Raw genomic sequence first — 15,207 nt, 5'->3', positions numbered from 1 at the left:
CATGTAGGTTTACATACATCTTACTCCCTTCTCCCACTTGCTCTCCCCCTATTGAGTCAGCCCTTTCAGTCTCTCGTTTCGTGCCAATTTTGCCATCTTCCCTCTCTCTCTATCTTCCCATCCCCCCTCCAGTCAAGAGTTGCCAACACACTCTCCAGTATCCACCTGATTTAATTAGCTCGCTCTTCATCAGCATCTCTCTCCCCCCCACTGACCAGTCCTTTTCATGCCTGATGATTTGTCTTCGGGGATGGTTCCTGTCCTGTGCCATCAGAAGTTCTGGGGAGCATTGTCTCTGGGATTCCTCTAGTCGCAGTCATACCATTAGGTATGGTCTTTCCATGAGAATTTGGGGTCTGTATCCCATTGGTCTCCTGCTCCCTCAGGAGTTATCTGTTGTGCTCCCTGACAGGGCAGACATCGATTGTGGCCAGGCACCAACTAGTTCTTCTGGTCTCAGGATAATGTAGGTCTCTGGTTCATGTGGCCCTTTCTGTCTCTTGGGTTCTTAGTTGTCGTGTGACCTTGGTGTTCTTCCCTTGCCTTTGCTCCAGGTGGGTTGAGACCAATTGATGTATCTTAGATGGCCGCTTGTTGGCATTTAGGACCCCAGGCACCACAATTCAAAGTGGGATGCAGAATGTTTTCATATTAGAATTATTTTGCCCATTGACTTAGAAGTCCCCTCAAACCAAGTTCCCCAGACCCCAGCCCCTGCTCCGCTGACCTTTGAAGCTTTCATTTTATCCCGGAAACCTTTTTGCTTTTAGTCCAGTCCAATTAGGCTGACCTTCCTTGTATTGAGTGTTGTCTTTCCCTTCACCCAAAGCAGTTCTTATCTACAGATTGATCAATAAAAAGCCCTCTCCCTCCCTCCCTCCCTCCCCCCTTTGTGACCACAAAAGTATGTGTTCTTCTCCGTTTTTTCTATTTCTCAAGATCTTATAATAGTGGTCTTATACAATATTTGTCCTTTTGCAACTGACTCATTTCGCTCAGCATAATGCCTTCCAGATTCCTCCATGTTATGAAATGTTTCAGAGATTCGTCACTGTTCTTTATCGATGCGTAGTATTCCATTGTGTGAATATACCACAATTTATTTACCCATTCATCCGTTGACGGACATCTTGGTTGCTTCCAGCTTTTTGCTATTGTAAACAGAGCTGCAATATAGAGTGTAATTTTTTATAATACTCTGTAATGATCCTTTTTTAATTCCTTTGGATCTGTTGTAATGTTCCCCATTTCATTTCTTGTTTGGGTTATTTGTGTCCTGTTTTTCTTTTGTCAGTTTGGCCAGTCGATTGTCAATTTTGTTGATCCTTTCCAAGAACCAACTTCTGGTTTTGTTGATTCTTTCAATCGTTCTTCTATTCTCTATTTCATTTATTTGTACTCTGAGCTTTATTATTTCCTTTCTTCTAGTAGCTGTGGGCTTCTTTTGGTGCTGTCTTTCTATTTGTTCAAGATGTGTAGCTAACGTTTTGATTTTTTCCTGTTCTTGTTTTTTGATGTGTGCATCTATTGCTACAAATTGATTTTTGAGGACTGCCTTTGCTCTGCCCAAAGGTTTTGGTATGATGTGTTTTCATTGTCGTTTGATCCTAGGAATTTTTTGATTGCATCTCTGATTTCTTCTGTTACGTAGTGGTTTTTAAGCAGGGTGTTATTCTGTTTCTGTGTAATTGATTTTTTTCCTTGCTGTTTGTATTGTTAATTTCTACTCTGATGGCGTTGTGGTCAGAGAAGATACTTTGTATTATCTCAATGTTTTGGATTTTGTTGAGGGTTGTTCTGTGGCCTAAGATGTGGTCTATTCTGGAGAACATTCCCTGTGCATTAGAAAAGAATGTGTACTTTGCAACTGTTGGGTGGAGTGTTCTATATATGTCTGTGAGGTCAAGTTCACTGATCATGCCCATCTGTATCTTTTTGAGTTTCTAGATGTTCTGTCCTTTACCAAGAGTGGTGTGTTAAAGTCTCCTACTATTATTGTGGAACTGTCAATTTCTCTTTGCAGTGCTTTTAGAGTTTGTTGTATGTATTTTAGAGACCTTTCATTGAGTGTGTAGACATTTATTATGGTTAAGTCTTCATGATGGATCATCCCTTTCGTCATTATATAGTCCCCATCTTTGTCTTTTATGATGGTTTTTGTTTGAAAGTCTATTTTATCCAAGATTAGTATTGCCATGCCTGCTCTTTTTTGATAGCTATTTGCTTGATGTATTTTTTCCATCCTTTTATTTTTAATAAATTTGTCTTTGTTTATATTGATGGATCCTGTTTTTTTTATCCATTCTGTCACTCTGTGTCTCTTTATGGGTGCATTTAGGCCATTTACTTTTAGTATAATTATTGATAGGTGTGAGTTTATTGCTGTAATTTTGTAGTGCTTTTTTTTTTGTGGTGCTGACATTTTCTTTGGTCCTCTTACTTTGTTGTGCTGGATTCCTTTTTCAGGTGTTTTTCTAGATTTTGTTTTTATTGAGACTTTATGTTTTTCTTTATTTTGAATAGTAGGTTTGTTAACTTTTTTTTGAAATTTACCCTTATCTTCCTAGGTTTGAACCAGTCTATTATTACTTGGTATTGCCTTGCCTTCCTGTCCATTAGAAAGTTCTGTACCTATACTGTTTATTCCTTCTTTTATTGTTCTGATGTTGTCATTTACAGATTAACCTCTGTGGTTCCCTGTTGTAATTCTTTTTACAACAGTTTTGGATAGGCCTTGAGAGTTCATTTCCTAGATTGGTATCTCACTGGTACAATCTTGCATCCTAGATTCAGGCTGTGGTCTGATTTTTTTCTCAGACCAAAAGACTCCCCTTAATAATTCTTGTAAGTTTAGTTTAGCTTTTACACATTCCATTAATTTCTGTTTATCTGGAGATGTCCTAATTTGAATGAGAGTTTAGCAGAATACATTATTCTTGGTTGGCAATTTTTTTTTTTTTCTTTCAAGGTTTTATGCTTGTCATCCCATTGCCTTCTTGCCTGCATTGTTTCTGCTGAATAATCAGAGTTTAGTCTTATTGTTTCTCCTTTGTATGTGACTTTTTGTTTTTCTCGACCTGGTCTCAGGAATTTTTCTTTGTCTTTGGTTTTAGCAAATGTGATTATGATATGCCTTGGTGATTTTCTTTTGGGGTCTGTCCTGTATGGGGTTCATTGAGCTTCTTGGATGGTCAGCTTTCCATCTTTCTTGATATTAAGGAAGCTTTCTGTCAGCAATTCTTCAGTAATCCTGTCTATGTTTTCTGTTTTCTCCCCCTGTTCTGGAACTTCGATTACTCACAAATTTTTGCTTTGATTGTATCCCACATAATTCTCAGGGTTTCTTCAGTTTTCTTCATTCTTTTTTTCTGATTTTTCCTCAAACAGGGTTGTATCCAAGTATTTGTCTTCAATTTCGCTGATCCTGTCTTCCGTCATTTCAAACCTGCTCCTCAGCCCTTCTGTGACACTGTCCATTTCTGAAATGTTTATCTTTTGGATTTCCAATTGTCATTTTTGTATGATTTCTAGTTGTGAATTTATTTGGGCATTTTGTTCCTGTATTGTTTTCCTGAGTTCTTCCACTTTTTGTCTGTATTTTCCATGATTTTGTCTGCCTTTTTCATGAGTTTGTCCATTTTTTCTTCATTTTTGGCTGCTTTTTGCTTCAACTCTTAGAGAGCTCTGAATATTAGAGATTTGAATTCCCTGTCAGGTAGTTCTAGTGCCCTTTCTTCTACTGGAAAGTTGTCTGGTGTTTTATTTTGGATGCCTAGTGGAACCATCCTGTCCTTTTTAAAATATGTTTTGTTATTGTCTGCTGTCTTCAGGACATTCAGTAGTTATTTTCTTCATTTATTAATTGTAGATTTGTTTGTTTTGTCTGGCTTTTTTGTTTTATTTGGTTATGTCTGAGCATGCAGGCTGTGTGTTCCTTGTTGTTTACCTGTCTGTGGTCGTGATACTTTTCACCTCCTTGTCCAATTGGTAGGACCAGTTGCTCAGCTATGGTGCAGAAAGGCAGGTCCAGCTGAAGGCGAGGGGCTGGTTTGTGTTGTTTGTGGCCCATACTAGGGTGGACAGGGTGGGCCAGGAATCAGTGCTGGGCAGGTTCTGGTAGGCCATGCATGTGCTGCTCAGGAGCGCGATGTTCAGCACACATTGCAGGTAGGCAGGAAAGGGGGGAAGGTTGTGATGTGTGGAGCTAATACGGGTATGGGAAAGAGGAGAGAGAAACAATAGCCAAAAGAAAACAACAAAAAAGGAAAGAGTGCTAAGGTAGCTTGTGATTGGAGTGGAGAGATGAGAAACCGAGGAATGGAGAAAAACAAAAAGAGAAAAAGAAAAAAATAACTAGGTAAAAATTTGGATAAAAAGGAGAAGCAAAAAAGAAAGAAAAGCTCCAGGGGTCCCACTGGTGTGGCTGCAAAGACCAGGGAAGTGGCTCCTAGACTGTCCTCCTAGACTCTAGCCTGACTAGAGGCGGGTATAGATGTCATAAAGCTCCAGCTATTCAGGAGACAGGAAAAGAAGGTAAGTATAGAAAGAGGAGAACTGAGAAATGAAGAAAGACAGAAAGGAAAAAAGAAAAAAATGCCCCCAGGGATCACACTGACATGGCTGTGCAGCTGGGGAAGTGGCTCCTAAGCCATGCAGCGGAGCCCAGCTAGAAGGGACTCTCAAGTTGCAATAAGAAAAAGAAAACAAAGAAACAAAACAGAACAAAGCAAAGCAAAACAGAGCAAAAAAAAAAAAAAAAAAGCCCCGGGATGCCACCAGCGTGGTGTCGCAGTCCAGGGGCATGGTTCCCCAGTCAAATGGTGCTTCAGAGCCTTTCAAGAGGAAGCAAATATGGCACACGGAGCCAGGTGTTCAGGAGAAAGGAGGGGAGGTGGTGGGAGGCAAGGAAAAAAACAAAAGAAATGGAAAAAAGCAACATCGGTAACAGACAAATGGCATTCAGGGAGCCTGCCACTGTTGTCAGGGTGAATCCAAGTGGCCTGGGGCCGAAGCAGTTGCCTCCCAGCCAAGAGACTGTGGCCCACGGGAAGTAGAGAAGGCCGAGGGGCGGGGGGAAGAAGATTGGAGGAAAAGAAAGCGTATATCGCTGGTTACCAGATGCTCTGTCTCCTCTTGGGATCTTCTTGAAGCTGCTTTCCCATACCCCCTGTCCACCGATCTCTGATGTGGGTGGGGGAAATCCAAGTGGCATGGATGCTGCACTTCCTGGCTGGTGGAGCCACCATTACTAGGCAGGAAGTGTGGAGGTAGAGCAGTGGGGAGTGGATGGGGGTGGGAGAGTGTGTATCACTGTTTACTGGGTGCTGTGTCTCCTGCTTGGAGCTTCATGAAGCTGCTTTCCTCTGCTCCCTATTCCCCAGACTCTTGACAGGAGTCCAAGATGGTGAATCCATGCTTCATTAGCTGATAGGGGCCTTCCACGTGTATCTCTCCTGCTGTCTGTTCTCTGTCAGTTTCTTACCATTCGGTGCTTGACTGAGTTCTTCATCTCTTCATTTGACACTTTGGTTTCCAGGACTGACATTTGTCTCTGTTTTACTTAGTTTTCCAGGTCTTTGCTCTGGAGGAATGGCGTGGTGCTTCTGTCTATAGCGCCATGTTGGCAGCAAGTCCTAATCACTAACTTAAAGTAAATATTTTCAATGATGACACGTTTTCATTTATGTTTGTCACGTCATTGCCATTTATAATAGTGAAACACTGGAAATAACATAAATGTCCAATAATAGGGAAATGGTTAAATAAATTATGATACATCTTTATGATTAACTATTATTCCCATTTAAAGGGACAATTTTCAAAGAATTTTAATGACATGGAAAAGTGCACAAAATGATGTTACAAGAAAAACTGCATATGGTATTTAATTGTCTTGTTGTTAGATGCTGTTGAGTTGGTTCTGACTCACAGTGACCCAACGTACAACAGAATGAAACACTCCCTGGTCCTGTGCCATCCTCACGATCTTTGCTATGACTATTTAATTACAATTATGAAAATATCTGCATGTGAATAGAAAAAAGAAAATGCAGCTGTATCTTTCTATGTTGTTGTTGTTAGGTGCCATCGAGTTGATTCCTACTCATAGTGACCCTATTTACCACAGAATGAAACACTGCCCTGTCCTGTGCCATCCTCATAATCGTTGTTATGCTTGAGCCAACTGTTGTAGCCACTGTGTCAATCCATCTTGTTGAGGGTCTTCCTCTCTTCTGCTGACCCTATACTTTACGAAGCATGATGTCCTTCTCCAGGGACTGATCCCTTCTGACAACATGTCCGAAGTATGTAAGATGCAGTCTCGCCATCCTTGCTTCTAACGAGCATTCTGGTTGTACTTCTTCTAAGACAGATTTGTTCTTTTGGCAGTCCATGGTATATTCAGTATTTTTCGCCAACACAATTCAAAGGCATCAGTTCTTCTTCAGTATTCCTTGTTCATTGTCCAGATTTCACATGCATATGATGTGATTGAAAATATTATGGCTTAGGTCGGGCACACCTTAGTCTACAAGGTGACGTCTTTGCTTTTAACGCTTTAAAGAGGTCATTTGCAGCAGATTTGCCCAATGCAATGTGTGTTTTGTTTTCTTCACTGCTGCTTCCATGGGTTTTGATTGCAAATGGAAGTAAAATAAAATCCTTGACAACTTCAGTCTTTTCTCCATTTATCATGATGTTGCTTATTGGTCCAGTTGTGAAGATTTTTTATTTCTTTATGTTGAGGTGTAATCCATACTGAAGGCTGTGGTCTTTGATCTTCATTAGTAAGTGCTTCAAGTCCTCTTCACTTTCAGCCAGGAAGGTTGTGTCATCTGCATAATGCAGGTTGTTAATGAGTCTTCCTCCAATCCTGTTGCCCCATTCTTCTTCATATAGTCCACCTTCTCATATTATTTGCTCAGCATACAGATTGAATAGGTTTATGGAAACCCTGGGTGACGCAGTGGTTAAGTGCTATGGCTGCTAGCCAAAAGGTTGGCAGTTTGGATCCACCAGGTGCTCTTTGGAAACTCTATGGGGCAGTTCTACTCTGTCCTGTAAGGTCACTATGAGTTGGAATCAACTCAATGGCAATGTTTTTTTTTGAAATCTTTCTATGAGTTATGTAATTATGAGTGATTTTTTAAAAATGAGATATAATTTACATACAAAAAGAATGCACGGATCTTAATTATCTAGCTCAATAAGTTTTGATAAATGTATACATCTATATAACTGCTGATCCCTGGATGGTGCAAATGATTTGCACTTGACTGCTAACCTAAAGGTTGGCAGTTCAAACCCATCCAGCAGTACCTTGGAAGACGTGGTGATCTGCTTCCATAAATATTACAGTCAGGAAAATCCTGTGGAGCAGTTCTACTCTGTAACATGAGGTTGCCATGAGTCGGAATCTACTCAACAGAAGCAGAGTTGGTTTTGGTATGTAACTGCCACCCTAAATGGTAGAACATTTCATCATCTGAGAAGTCCCCTCATGCCTCTTTCCAGTTAATCTTTTTCCTGTTTTTGCCTCTCCTCTCAACCCTGCCACATCCAGGCCAGCTGTCGTTCTCATTTTTATCACTGTAAATTAGTTTTAATGACCCAGAAAGACATCCCTTTGCTTTAGGGTCTAACAAAGCTGCAATCAAATTTTCAAATTTCATGTAAATGGAGTTATACTCTTTTGTGTTTGGCTTATGTTTTCATTATCTAGTGCTGCTATAACAGAAATACTACAGGTGGGTGGCTTTAACAAACACAAGTTTATTCTCTCATAGTTCAGGAGGATAGAAGCCCGAATTGAGGGTTCCAGCTCCAGGGGAAGGCCTTCTCTCCCTGTCGGGTCTGGGGGAGGGTCCTTGTGATCGATCTTCCCATGGGTTTAGGAGTGTCTCAGTGCAGGGACCCTGGGTCCAAAGGATGCATTCCGCTCCCAGATCTTCTTTCTTGGTAGTGGGATGTCCCTCTCTTCTCTAGTCTCTTCTTTCTTTTATATCCCAGAAGAGATTGGCTCAAGACACAGTCCAATCTTGTAGATTGAGCCCTGCCTCGTTAACACAAGTGCTGCTAATCCCATCTTATCAACATCACAGAGATAGTATTTATAACAGATAGGAAAATCACATGAGATGACAAAATGGTGGACAATCACACAATACTGAAAATCATGGCTTAGCCAAATTTTGTACATGTTTTTGGGGGACAAATTTCAATCCGTGAAACTTCCACCCTTTAGCCCCCCCAAATTCATATCCTTGTCACATGTAAAACATATTCAGTCCATCATATCATAGCAAAAGTCTTAAATCAACTCCAAGTCCAAAGTCCAAAAATTCTTCTTTGCGTGTTACATATAGAATACAAGTTATCTGCTTTCAAAATACAATGGTGCCATAGCTGCAAGCTAGACATTTCCATTACAAATGGGAGAAATTAGAGGGAGAGAATGCATAACAGGCACCAGGCAGATCAGCAGAACACATTACATTAGCCCTCAAAGCTTTGAAAGTAATCATCTGTTCTCTGAGACCATTTAGACAATGGCCCTGTCCTCCAGACTCCAGGTATTGTCCACACTCTCCAGATTCTGAGTGGAGGGCCCTCAGCTGTGGGCTTCATCTCTGCCTTCCAAACCCACTGGAACAGCAACTCCGCTCCCTTGGCTTTAGGCACGCCATTCTCCTAGTCCATCTGAGAGGTGACTCCACCCTTAAACACTCCAGAGGCCATGGCTCCACCCTTTAAGACTGAGGCAGCTCAGCTTCCTGTGTTCCTTGTCTCTTCAGCTCCTGCTTCCCGGTTCCTTGGGCTCTCGGCCCCTTGGGCATCACCACTGGCATCTGCCCTGCTGGGGTAAGTGTTCCAAAGCTCTATAGCTCCACTGATAAGTGCCTGGAGGGACCCCACTCTGCCAGTAAACTTTGGCCAGAAGGCACTCAGCTCTCTTGCTCTGTGGGCAAGTGTCCAGAGGCATCCCACTCTGCCAGGAAGCCTCCTGCACCGAGGCACTCGGCTTTCTTCCTCCATGGGCTGTCTCCAGCACTGTCTTTTGCTGAACTCCTGGTTCTGCTGCTGCCATTTCCCTGTTGCTGCTTCTTGCCGTCTGCAACATTTCCAGTGTAACAGCTCACATTGCTTCCTTCTGAGTCCTCATCAGAATTGTCTTTGATGACCATAATTCCACCAACACTATCTTCAAGGCAATCTAAGCTTTTACTGTTAGGCGCTTTGAAACTTTGCCAGCCTCTATTCATTCAGTTTCAAAATGCTTCCACATTTTAGGTATCTGTTGGAGCAGCACCCCCCTTCCAGTACCAAATTATGTCTTAGTCATCTAGTGGTGCTGTAACAGAAGTAACACAAGTGGATGGCTTTAGCAAGGAGAAATTTATTCTCTCACAGTCTAGTAGGCTAGAAGTCCAAAATCAAGGTGCCAGCTCTAGGGGAAGACTTTCTCTTTCAGCTCTGGTGGAAGGTCCTTGTTATCAATCTTCCCCTGGTCTGGGAGCTTCTCACGTGCAGGAGCCCTGCTTCCAAAGGATGCACTCTGCTCCCAGCCCTGCTTTCTTGGTGGTGTGAGGTTCCCATGTCTCTCTGCTTTCTTCTGCCTTTTATATCTCAAAAGAGATTGACTCAAGACACAATCCAATCTTGTAGATGGAGCCCTGCCTCATTAACATAACTGCCACTAATCCCATCATGTCAACATTACAGAGGTAGGATTTATGACACATAGAAAAATCACATCACAAAGCAAAAGGTAGACAATCACAAATTACTGAGAATCATGGCCTAGCCACATTGATATATATGTTTTTGGGGGACACAGTTCAATCCATGGTGATGGCCTACCCAAGTTGACACATATTTTTGGGGAACACAATTCAATCCATAACAGCTTGTTTCACTCAACTTAATGTGTTTTTTAAATATTTTTTATTGTGGTAAATACATATATAACAAAACATTCGCCATTTCAACATTTTTTACATATGCATAGTATTTTTGAGATTCATCGTTATGTTGCATGTTTGTTTCTTTTTATTGCTAAGTAATGCTCCATTGTGTGGAAAGATCGTGATTATTCATTCTCCTATTTTTGGTGTGCTAGCAAACCTCTAAAACTGAGGCACTGGGCATAATAAAATGGCTGACATGAGGTCTGAATCAAAATTCCATTTTGTTACAAGCAACTGCTTTTGCATTCCTGAGAATGTAACCTTGATTTTTCCTGTTGATATGCATATGGCCTTGGGCTTCTGGCTTGGTGGGACTAGAAGACCCTGACCCCGTATCAGTCATCTTTTTTAACCAGCCTGGATCTTGTCCCAAACCACTAAATAAGAGTGGGAGTCAGGAATGTGATTTAGTAGCTGTTGGGGGTCAGGAATGTAGTTGTAGGAGAATGAGTTTACTCAAGATGTTCCGGAAGAAAGGTAGTTGAAAATAGAGTCACTGATGATGTACCCACTTGTGACCATGTGACCATCACACACTGCCCTTCCCCAACTTTACTATAAAAGCACACCCCTCCCTCCATGCTTCAGAGCACTTGGTAGATTCCACTCTACCCTGTGTTTTTCCAATTTGTGAAAGGTATTACCCTCAATAAATCTCTTTGCTTTTACTTTAACAGAGTGAGCGTTCTTACTCTTTAACATTTCTTGGTGTCAGAAGTGGAATTTCAAAGACACATTGCCTTCAGTGGTCCCTGGGACATTGAGGACTTGGGTTTCTGGTGCCAGCAGAGCTGCTTGGGCTTGCCACCTCCCCAAATTCCTGGAAGTTGTTCCAGGTAGTCTCGAATCCAAGCTCTGCTGTATTTGCATTGATGCACTTTGAGATTTATTGTTGGACTCTTTTTTCTTTTACTTTCATTTTCAGTTTATGTTCTAAACATTATGAGGAGTTCATTGTCAGATTAAGCCTAGTGGGCTGTTACTTCAGTACTCCCAGGACTGTTAAGACTCTAATTTGGCTTTGGGTGGGCCAAAAGTTTCAGTCCATTAAGCTTGAACTCACTCTTTGCTTTCTTCTGAGTACTCATTTCAGGTATAAGCACACCATTAGGTTTCAGTGCACATTCAGGTTTCAGTAGCATATGTGAATTCACTGTTTTGGTAGAATGGGGAATGCTAGTTCTAAGAACTTGGCAGGCTGCCCTTGGGCACCATGCCCACTTATATGAACAAACACTATGATTCTCATACCTGCCTGTTTTTGGAACGCTGGCATGCTTTTTCTAAAGACAGTTTTGAAAGTAAGCCACCACTATGGGACTCCCTTGACCTGGCTAAATTAATTTTTTGTGTGGGAAATTGGAAAAACAAGGCTCCTGGGTTTGGCAACCATAATGGAATGCCTATTTTTGATTGGTATTTGGAAGCCTCCAAAAGACATCAAGAAAGTAAAACTGCTTCTATGCAGGATAGCATTTCTAAATTGACCAAACAACTAAAGAAAATGCAGTCAGGTGCCTGCCCTTGTTTCTCCTGCCCCCCCGTTCTTTCTGCCCCTCTGCTGGCTAACTCTATTTTATAACCTTCTCTACCTTCTTACTTCTCAACTAATACTTTTCCTGAATTTCCCTGCTACCCCAAGGAATCTGCTAAAAAAAAAAAGCTAGAGAAATCAGTTACTGATGTGGTCCCAGAAATGCCTTTTAAAATAAGATACTCTGCGGAAACTAATGAACTTCTGCAGGTTTCCTTTACTCTTTGGTTTAAAGTGGAACTCTGTACAATTGTAAAGGAATTTCCTAACTTTTTTTTTTTTTCATGAAGAACCTAGTTTACCAGACCTCCACCAATTAATAAATACACTAGTAGGAGAGGCTTTGAGATGGATGGAAAAACTGCAAACACCCAAAAAGGTCATTAGGTATAAAATCGGGTACCTCTGGCACAGAGCAAACTCACAGATTCTATCCCCCAAGTTTTTTTCCCTAGGAAAATAGATTGGGCCAAAGTCCAAGGTATAAACAAGAAAAGGATAAGAATGTTTATAATTATAGGGACCACTTGAGTAAACTTTTTTACTGAACACTTGGGCTTAAATCTAACAGAGCCTGGAGCTGAAGTAGCTTTCAAGTCCATATTCCTAAATGGACTTCACCCTGGATTATCTGAGCTAATCAAATACCAACGACTGGACTGGAAAGCGGTTTCCAACCCTGCAGGAATTTTATTTGTTGCTAGCAGACCAGAGTTTCAACCTATTCTTAATATCCTTGATAAATGAGCCTGGGTTTCCCTCTACCAAGATGCTGGTTTGGAATTCATGTTCAAAAACACTATAAGCTAAATATACTAGAAGTAATTTGGAATCTCAGTGATTATTTTGGGAAAATAAGTTCCCATCTGCGCATTTTCGACTTTGGGAGAATGAGCTCCCATTTGTGTTCTCTTTTCTTTCCTCTTTGGGGAACTTTTGTTTGATGCCCAAGGTTATCAGAGGGTCTGAGACCCCTCCATCTGAAACTTTGACAAGTTAATAAATTTTGTTTAGAACCTGTTTTTCTGTCGATTTGGTTAATCTTACCAAAGACTCGCTGTATACATTTTAAGAAATTGGGTTGTTTATGTTATGTGGTATTGTATAAGCCTGGTCTCTGTGGTGCTGATGTTTTCTTTGTTCATCTTACTCTCCTGTGCTGAGTTTTGTTTGTGCTATTTCTTTTTGTATCTTTTGTGTTTACTGAGACTTTATGTTTTTCTTCTTTATTTTGTTGAATAGATTTGTTAACTTTCTTTGTGGGTACTTGAAATTTACCCTTATCTTACTAAGTTTGAACCAGTCTTTTATTACTTGATATCGCCTTGACTTCCTCTCCATTTGACAGTTCTGTACTTACATTGTTACCCTTTTATCGTTCTGATGTCGTCATTTACAGATGATGTCTCTAGTTCCCTGTTTTGAATCTTTTAGTTTTGTTTTATCTTTGAGAGTTTATTACCTAGGTCGGTGTTTGGCTGATATTGACCTTTGTCCTAGGTTCAGGTTATTGTCTGATGTTGTTGGCTGTCTAACGGAAGGATTCTCTTTAATAATTCTTGTAAGTTTGGTTTAGTTTGTGCAAATTCCCTTAATTTCTGTTTATCTGGAAATACTGTAATTTCACTGTCATATTTGAGCTTTTTGCAGCATATGTTATTCTTTATTGGCAATTTTTTTTCTTTCAAGGTTTTATGTATGTCACCCCATTGCCCTCTTGCCTGCATAGTTTCTGCTGTGTAATTAGAACTTAGTCTTATTGTTTCCCCTTTGAATGTGACTTTTCATTTTTCTCAAGCTGCTCTCAGGATTCTTTGTCTTTCATTTTGACAAGTGTTATTAGGGTATATCTTGGTGACTTTCTTTTGAGATCTATCCTATATGGGGTTCGTTGAGCTTCTTGAATGGTCAGCTTTTCATCTTTCATTTTTCTAGGGAATTTTTCTATCAGCAAATCTTCAGTGATCCTCTCTGTTTTCCATTATCTTTCCCTTTTCTGGAACTCCAGTCACATGCAAATTTTTGCTCTTGATTGCATCCCACATAGTTCTTAGGTTTTCTTCATTCTTTTCTCTGATTTTTACTCAAGCAGTGGCAGCCATGTATTTGTCTTCAATTTCACTGATTCTGTCTTCCATTGTTTCAGATTTGCTTCTAAAGCTATTGTGCTGTCCATTTCTGAAATTTGTTATTTATCTTTTGGATATCTAATTGCTCTTTTTGTATGTTTTCTAGTTGATTATTTATTTTGACATTTTGTTCTTGTGTTATTTTTCCTGAATTCTTCTATTGGTTTGTCTGTATTTTCCTGGATATTGGGTGTTTTTTTTTCTGTGTTTTCTATGATTTTGTCTGTGTTTTCCTTGAACTTTTTCCTAATCCCCTGAAGGGCTCTGAATATTAGACTTTTGAATTTCCTATCAGGTAGTTCCAGTGCCTTTTCTTCTGATGGAAGGTCAGTTGGTGCATTATTCTAGTCACTACCTGCATCCATCTTGTCCTGTTTTTTTAAAAATATATTTTGATATTGTCTGTTGTCTCTGAGACATTTAGGTATTTTTTTTTTTTAGTTATTGATTGTAGGTTTGTTTTGTCCTGCTTTTTTATATTGTTTGGTTATGTCTGGGCTGGTGGGCTGGGTGTGCTTTGTTTTTTGCTCATTTGTGGGCGTGATAGTTCTCATCACCTTGTTCGTGTGTGCAGGGCTGGTTGCTGAGCTATGGTGCAACAGGGCAGGCCCAGCAGGGGAAAGGAGTGGAGATGAGTCATTTTTCTGCAGCTTGAATCAAGTTGGGGGCTGGAGTCATGCCACGGCGATCTGTGTATGGGGATCCCAAGCGACCAAGGGGCTTGGTATTTGGGCTTGGTTACCTTGGGGCCACAGCTGGTGGCAGGAGGATCTGGAGCTGACAGAGAAGAGCAGGGTTCAGGCCAAGTCCACTGGGGCCGCAGCTGGTGGTGGGAGGGGTCTGGAGCCAACAGGGAAGGGCCTGGGATGTGGGTTGCTACCCTTGGGGCCATGGCCAGTGTGGTGGAGGAGAGAAGTAGGAGGGGAGGTGAAGGCAGAGGCAGAGGGAGCTAGGTGGAGGAGGGCAATAGGGTGGGGTGGTACCATGGTTCCTGGCAGTTGGGGTTGCTGGGATAGGGTAGTTATAGTCGCTGTTCACCAGAGGTTTGAGGGTTGTAGGAGCGTGCTCCTCTGGTTACTGGGTGAGAGTCTGGGCTCTTCCTTGAGTTGCAGCCAGCAAACGTGATCTTACTTAGCCCTGGGGGTATTCCGCTCCATACCTCTATCTCCTATTGAGAATTCCATGGAGGTGCCTTTCTGCATGTGGGGTTGTTGGTTTTATTCCAAGTTGGCCATGCTGAGTCATGCCATTTGCCTGGGAACCTGCACTTTGTATCTCTGTTCCTTGCCTGTTTTCTGTTAGTTTTATCTTCTCCTCAGTGACTTTCTGTATGATACTTTATCACTTCTTTAAGGTTCTGGTTTCCAGGATTGATGTCTGTATCTCTTTTACTTGTTTTGGGGGGTCTTTGTTGCAGCCGATGGCTTAGTGTATCTGACTAGTCTGCCATCTTGGCTCTGCCCTTAATCTTGGTATGTTCTTGATACATCCTGAATATATGGCATTGTGTATCAAGATTACTGTGTATTATATCTGAAGCTCATTGAAAATAAGGTTAATCTTTATGTTTAGAAAG

General features: G+C 41.1%; 1 long non-coding RNA gene across 1 annotated transcript in view; it reads left to right on the top strand.

Annotated features, from left to right (window-relative positions):
- Positions 1 to 9,029, top strand: part of LOC126078772 (uncharacterized) — a 33,341-nt gene extending 24,312 nt beyond the window's left edge. Inside the window, exon 3 of the long non-coding RNA XR_007518158.1 lies at positions 8,796 to 9,029. This is a non-coding gene — a long non-coding RNA (uncharacterized LOC126078772). The remainder of the gene's footprint in view (positions 1 to 8,795) is intronic.
- The last annotated feature ends 6,178 nt before the right edge of the window (positions 9,030 to 15,207 follow it).

Source organism: Elephas maximus, chromosome 7 (genome assembly GCF_024166365.1).
Source record: "Elephas maximus indicus isolate mEleMax1 chromosome 7, mEleMax1 primary haplotype, whole genome shotgun sequence".
Taxonomy (NCBI): Eukaryota; Metazoa; Chordata; class Mammalia; order Proboscidea; family Elephantidae; genus Elephas; species Elephas maximus.
The sequence above is the reverse complement of the archived record's forward strand: the minus strand, read 5'-3'. Positions and strand labels throughout refer to the sequence as shown.